Source organism: Mus caroli, chromosome 11 (genome assembly GCF_900094665.2).
Source record: "Mus caroli chromosome 11, CAROLI_EIJ_v1.1, whole genome shotgun sequence".
Taxonomy (NCBI): Eukaryota; Metazoa; Chordata; class Mammalia; order Rodentia; family Muridae; genus Mus; species Mus caroli.
Window position 1 is genome coordinate 25,505,701 of NC_034580.1, and position 6,853 is coordinate 25,512,553.

The 6,853-nt window shown below is 40.4% G+C and overlaps 1 protein-coding gene across 1 annotated transcript in view; it reads right to left on the reverse strand.

The window, feature by feature from the left end:
- Positions 1-6,853, reverse strand: part of Eml6 (EMAP like 6) — a 272,708-nt gene that overhangs the window by 139,028 nt on the left and 126,827 nt on the right. The window lies entirely within an intron of this gene.

A 6,853-nucleotide genomic window follows, 5' to 3' on the forward strand; every position in this document is an offset into this window, starting at 1 on the left:
CTAGCTTCCAAGCCTCGTGGTCGAATCCACTGTCTCCTGTGTGAGATACGTTTCGACCCGGAGCTCCGCCATTAAAATACCTCGTGTTGTTACATCAAGGTGTTGTGTTCTATTCGTGATTCTTGGGTGCACGCTGAATCGGGAGTTGGGTGGGGGTTTCCCCACTAGGTTCTTTCAATACTTCACAAAGGCACACAATCACCCAGGCTTCTCCATTTTGTTTGCACACATCTTTTGGAAGATGACAAGCTTAAAGCTTGGACGATTTGTAGATGGCAGCAGGGACACCACCATAGTTATACAGAAATCCAGTATTTTTCCTTGATGTAGTTCCTAATGTATGAGCTGGTGTAACTCTGGTGCCACTACCTAGCCCCCACAGTCTCCAAATGCCTTCTACATCTGTGTTTAATCTCACAACACTCTGGAGCACAGGTTCAGACAGATTCTGCTACTCTTTCATATGCAAATGTAGAAGAGTAGGCAGAAGTACTTTTCTAAAGACACAGATTCTATAAGAAACCAGAGAAACCTGGGTCACTGCTTTGAGAACTGCAACTAAGAGGGTGTGCGGAAACAACAATCAAGGCTTTTGTGACAACATACTGAGATTATACTCAAGAGGCGGGGCCAGTGAGCAGCTATAGGAGCCAAGTTACAGTACTTGAAATGAACAGGAATGGCATAGTGGGCAAGAAATTACATCTGACCCAGGAAAGCAAGATTAGATGACTCTAAGGGGCAAGGATGTATGGAAGGAAAAATCAGGGGCAATCCTAATATTTTGTGCCTGCAGGAGAGAAAAGATGGTGGTCTTCTCAGAGTATGGTGGTGGAAAAGCGTTGGGCAGAAGCACTGCTCTGCAGACCCACTTCAGAGATGAGAGCATGCATTCATTCAACTATGTGAAACAATGGTGAATTCTGGAAATAGGAGCCTCCGTAGTTTGGGGGCAAGAGCAAGAAAATAAGTCTTGAGGAGAATATGTACTCACTCATTAGAACATGAACATATACAAGGAAAGGAAAAAAGTAAGCAATGCTTGTTATCCTGGGAGAACTTACAAAGTATAAAAGAGAAAAGTTTGACATCATCCACTAATTTTACTCAGAGATAACAATTTAATGTTTAATGATATTTTCTAAACAAATATATATTTTAAAATTTTAGGGGGCAATGGTGAGGAAAGAGTTTGATCCAATACATCGCTTCAGAGTTGGTGATGAACTGTTGATGCAGGCTCACCAATCTCTACTGCTACTGCTAAAGGTAAAAATGCCTTTTTAATAATATCTGTCTGGGGAGGGAGGGCAGGCAGCTCACTGAGCTTAAGAGCTAGGATGAGAGGTATATTATAAACTCAGAAAGACAAAGTACACATTTTCTCTCATATGTGGAACTAGATTTAGTATGTTGTATTTGTATATGTATACCGATGGGTCATGAGACTGGAAAGGTGGTCATAAGTGGGAGGAGAGGTTAGGGAGGGAGAGTAAAATAGTGTGGTGGCACTTCCTGATGTGTAACATGAGAACAGGAAAGGGAGTTGGGCAGCCAGCAGGGCAGGAAGGTGCCACAGTGGGGATGGCTTTGCATGAGGGAAGGAATTAGAACAAAGAACAATGACATGGTAACGCCATAATGAAAACCACTCCTCTGTAAAACATCAGAGCCACAAGTAGACTAGACTGCCCCATGGAAAACACATTTTGAATATTTCCCAGTATCAGTAAGTAGCCATCTAAGGCATGACTTACAATGATCGCACATAACATCATAAGAATGTTGTGTATTTTATTTAACCACGGGGGTAGCTGGTTTCGGTTTTCTTCACTTTGGCTTTGCTATTGGAACGTTACTCAGCAATGAATCAGTTCTTGGTTCACGGTCCTCATAAGTCACTTGGGAGAAACTCCACATTATGAAATTTCTGGACTAGGGAGGATTGGCATTTCTAGAGCTATCAATAAATACTGCCAATTTTTTGTTCAGAAAGACTAAATTTACCCATCCACAGTAAACCTTAGAAGCAGCCTCTCACTGAGTCCTTCTCAGCATCAGATACAATGTAATAAGATCTTAATATATTCTTTTTTGTTTGTTTGTTTTTGGTTTTTGGTTTTTTGAGACAGAGTTTCTCTGTATAGCCCTGGCTGTCCTGGAACTCACTCTGTAGACCAGGCTGGCCTCGAACTCAGAAATCCGCCTGCCTCTGCCTCCCGAGTGCTGGGATCAAAGGCGTGCGCCACCACACCCGGCTAATATATTCATTTTTAATAAGTCTGTATTCAATAAGATTTAGCATTTTCATGTATCTAATGGCCAAAACTGTTTCTAGTTTTTGTTGGTTATCCACGTAGTCTAAGGTATGGATTTGTTTTTATATTCCATGAATACATTAATATCTACCTACTCTTTGTCCTTTATTCTTGCTTGCAAGAATTCCTCTTGAGAGAGCAAATCCATAATATATGTTAATTTATATATCTGCATACCAATATTATCATTATAACTTCTTTCTGTCCTTACAGATGGAAGAGGACCTTTCCACAGCCTAAGAGTAATTATACATTTACTTAAATATTTCTTGTAAAGAAAAAGAGTCCTCCAGGGCCTTTATTTTATAAAAGGTAACCTTATAGAAGGTTCTGTATGTTGAGGCAATGTACCACACCGCAGCAATCCAAAGACATCTTTCCAACAGTCTGACGGCGTTTTGCTGATAAATTTTCTAGTAAAGACAAAGATGGAATGCACCCAGCTATGTAGCTGTTCTCTTGGTCTGGTTTGCTTCTGCCCTCTGGTGGCCTCTGCACAAATTGTAACTCTATAAAATAGGAACTAGGTGATTGTTTTTGTCTGTGTGGGGAAGAGGCTTTGAAAGCCTGCAGCTGCCCTAGTTCATAGGCTTTCCCTTGTGACCTCTCCTAATCTTCCCCCATCTAACTATGATGTCTTCTGATCCTTAAATGCCTTCCCAACATGGAAGCAACCTTTTTTTTTTTTTTTAACATCACCCAGGGAAACATCATACTTCTTTAGTTATCTAAGGTTTCTTAAATATTTCACACTTTAATTGGCTTACAATTTACTTTTGTGTATAGTATGAAGTAATATTACACTCCTCATTCAAATAGTTTTAGTACCCAGTGGTTAGAGATACTACCATATTCTAAACTGTTGGTTAGAGACGCCACTGTGTCTAAACTGACACAAATTGTTTACTTTGCTGCTTTAAAATTTTTTATTTATATAAGTTAAATTATAACTTCTAACATGCTTTAGTAAATAATGCATATTCTTCATCCTAATTAGTTTTTATTCTGAAGTTATTGGTTATTTTCACTCTTATTTATCCAGATTAATTTAGACAGGGACTATGCTTCAGGATTGAAAAACAATGACAGTCAAGTGAAGTGCCTAGCAGCAGCTAGACAGGAAGTTTGGTTCATTTAGTACTAATCAGAAGTTGCCTGATATTTCTAAGATTCCATGTTTTAAAACAAAACCTGTACTGCAGAGCATGGTGGTGCATGCCTTTAATCCCAGCACTCCGGAGGCAGAGGCAGGAGGATCTCTGTGTTCCAGGCCAGCCTAGCCTACAAAGTGAGTTCCAGGACAGCCAGAGGTACACCTAGAAACCTTGCTTCAAAAAATTCAAAATAAAAATAAAGAGCAGGGTCTGGAGAGGTAACTCAGCAGTTAAGAGTACCGTCTGCTCTTCCAGAAGACCAGAGTGCTAGTCCCAGCAATCACATGGTGGCTCACAGTTTTCTGTAACTCCAGTTCCAGGGGATTTGACACAGACACACATGCAGCCAAACACCAAAGCACATAAAATTATAATGGAAAGAAATCAAACATACAAAAATCATCTGTATTAACACATTTTTTTTAATGCAAGATACTGATCTTGGGCGTGATCTTGGCGGAGGGCCCCAAGGTCCCCAGAGGACTCTTCTCGCTGCAGGCACCCGAGCACACCCGGGATCTTGAGATCACTTGTGAGTGGAATGCAACATCAGTTCCAAAAAACCCAAAGGGTCTTGTGCTAGCAGGAACAGTGTCAAAGGACAAAGGCAGACCCTAGCATACCCAGAATCTTGGGCTCACTGAGAACAGTCTACGCAGGGGAGCACGTGGGCCACAGAAGAAACAGAGCTTCTTAGACAGGGTCCCTCAGGGCCTTCGTCCTCAGACAGGAGACAGAGCTGAGACCCAGACCCTTGGATACCTTCCCTGCCAGAGAAGAGTCAGCCTCCAGGGAGGGCTCTGACCCCAGGACTCAGGTGGTAGATCTGAGATCCAGACTTCTGTGCACCTTCCCTGCAAGAGGAGAGATTGCCTGCAGAGAGTGCTCTGACCACTGGGACACAGGAGAGAGTTGGTCTCCCAGGAGTACTGACAGAGGCTAAAGAATCACAGGAGGAACAAGCTCAAGCCAGAGACAGCTAGAACATCTAACACCAGAGATTACCAGATGGTGAAAGGCAAATGAAAGAATTTTACTAACAGAAACCAAGACCACTGGGCATCATCAGAACCCAGTACACCCACCACAGCAAGTCATGGATATCCCAACACACCGGAAAAGCAAGATTCAGATCTAAAATCATATCTCATAATGCTGGTAGAGTATTTTAAGAAAGTCATTAATAACTCACTTAAAGAAATAAGGAGAACACTGCTAAACAGGTAGAAGCCCTCAAAGAGGAAGCACAAAAATCCCTCAAGGAATTACAGGAAAATACTGCTAAACAGGTAGAAGGCCATTAAGAGGAAACACAAACATTTCTTAAACACAACCAAACATGTGATGGAATTGAACAAAACCATCCAAGATATAAAAATGGAAGTAGAAACAATGAAGAAAACACAAAGGGAGACAACTCTGGAGATAGAAACCCTAGGAAAGAAATAAGGAACCATAGATGCGAGAATCAGCAACAGAATACAAGAGATGGAAAGAGAGAATCTCAGGTGCAGAAGATTCCTTAGAGAACATAGACACAACAATCAAAGAAAATGCAAAATGCAAAAAGATCCTAACCCAAAACATCCAGGAAATCCAGGACACAATGAGAAGACCAAACCTACAGATAATAGGAGTAGATGAGAATGAAGATTTTCAACTTAAAGGGCCAGCAAATATCTTCAACAAAATTATAGAAGAAAACTTCCCTAACCTAAAGAAAGAGATGTCCACTGCTTGTGGACGTTGTACATCGTGGTGCGCACTAGGCTCCGCACCAGAGACTATGAAAGCCAGAAGATCCTGGATAGACATTATACAGACACTAAGAGAACACAAATGCCAGCCCCAGGCTACTATACCCACCAAACTTTCAATTACCATAGATGGAGTATTCCATGACAAAACCAATGTACACACTATCTTTCCACGAATCCAGCCCTCCAGAGGATAATAATAGGAAAACACCAACACAAGGATGGAAACGACGCCCTAGAAAAAGCAAGAAAGTAATCCTTAAACAAACCTAAAAGTAGACAGCCACAAGAACAGAATCCCACTCTAACAACAAAAGTAATAGGAAGCAAAAATTACTTTTCCTTAATATCTCTTAACATCAATGGACTAAATTTTCAAATAAAAAGACATAGACTAACAGACTGGCTACATAAAAAGGACCCAACTTTTTGCTGCTTTCAGGAAACCAACCTCAAGGAAAAAGACAGACACTACCTCCGAGTGAAAGGCTGGAAAACAATTTTCCAAGCAATTGGTCCAAAGAAACAAGCTGGAGTAGCCATTCTAATATCGAATAAAATCCACTTCCAACCCAAAGTTATCAAAAAGACAAGGAGGGGCCCTGCATACTCATCAAAGGTAAAATCTACCAAGTTGAACTCTCAATTCTGAATATCTATGCTCCAAATGCAAGGGCATCTACATTCATTAAAGAAACTATAGTAAAGCTCAAAGCACATATTGCACCTCACACAATAATAGTGGGAGACTTCAACACTCCACTTCATCAATGGACAGATCCTGGAAACAGAAACTAAACAGAAACACATAGAAACTAACAGAAGTTATGAAACAAATAGATTTAACAGACATCTACAAAACATTTTATCATAAAACAAAAGGATATACTTTCTTCTCAGCACCACATGGTACTTCCTCCAAAACTGACCATATAATTGGTCACAAAACAGGCCTCCACAAATACAAAAATATTGAAATTATCCCTTGCATCCTATCAGATCACCTCAGACTAAGGCTGATCTTCAATAACAACATAAATAATAGAAAGCCAACCTTCACGTGGAAACTGAACAAAACTCTACTCAATGGTACTGGTACAGTGATGTACAGGTAGATCAATGGAATAAAATTGAAGACCCAGAAATGGACCCACACACCTATGGTCACTTGATCTTTGACAAGGGAGCTAAAACCCTCCAGTGGAAAAAAGACAGCATTTTCAACAAATGATGCTGGCATAACTGGCGGTTATCATGTAGAATAATGCTAATTGATCCATTCTAATCTCCTTGTACTAAGGTCAAGTCTACATGGATCAAGAAACTCCACATAAAACCAGGGACAGTGAAACTTATAGAGGAGAAAGTGGGGAAAAGTCTTGAAGATATGGGCATAGAGGAAAATTTCCTGAACAAAACAGCAATGGCTTGTGCTGATCGAGAATTAACAAATGGTACCTCATAAAATTGCAAAGCTTCTGTAAGGCAAAAGACACTGTCAATAAGACAAAAAAGTCACCAACAGATTCGGAAAGGATCTTTACCAATCCTAAATCAGATAGGGGACTAATATTCAGTATATATAAAGAACTCAAGAAAATGGACTCCAGAAAATCAAATAACC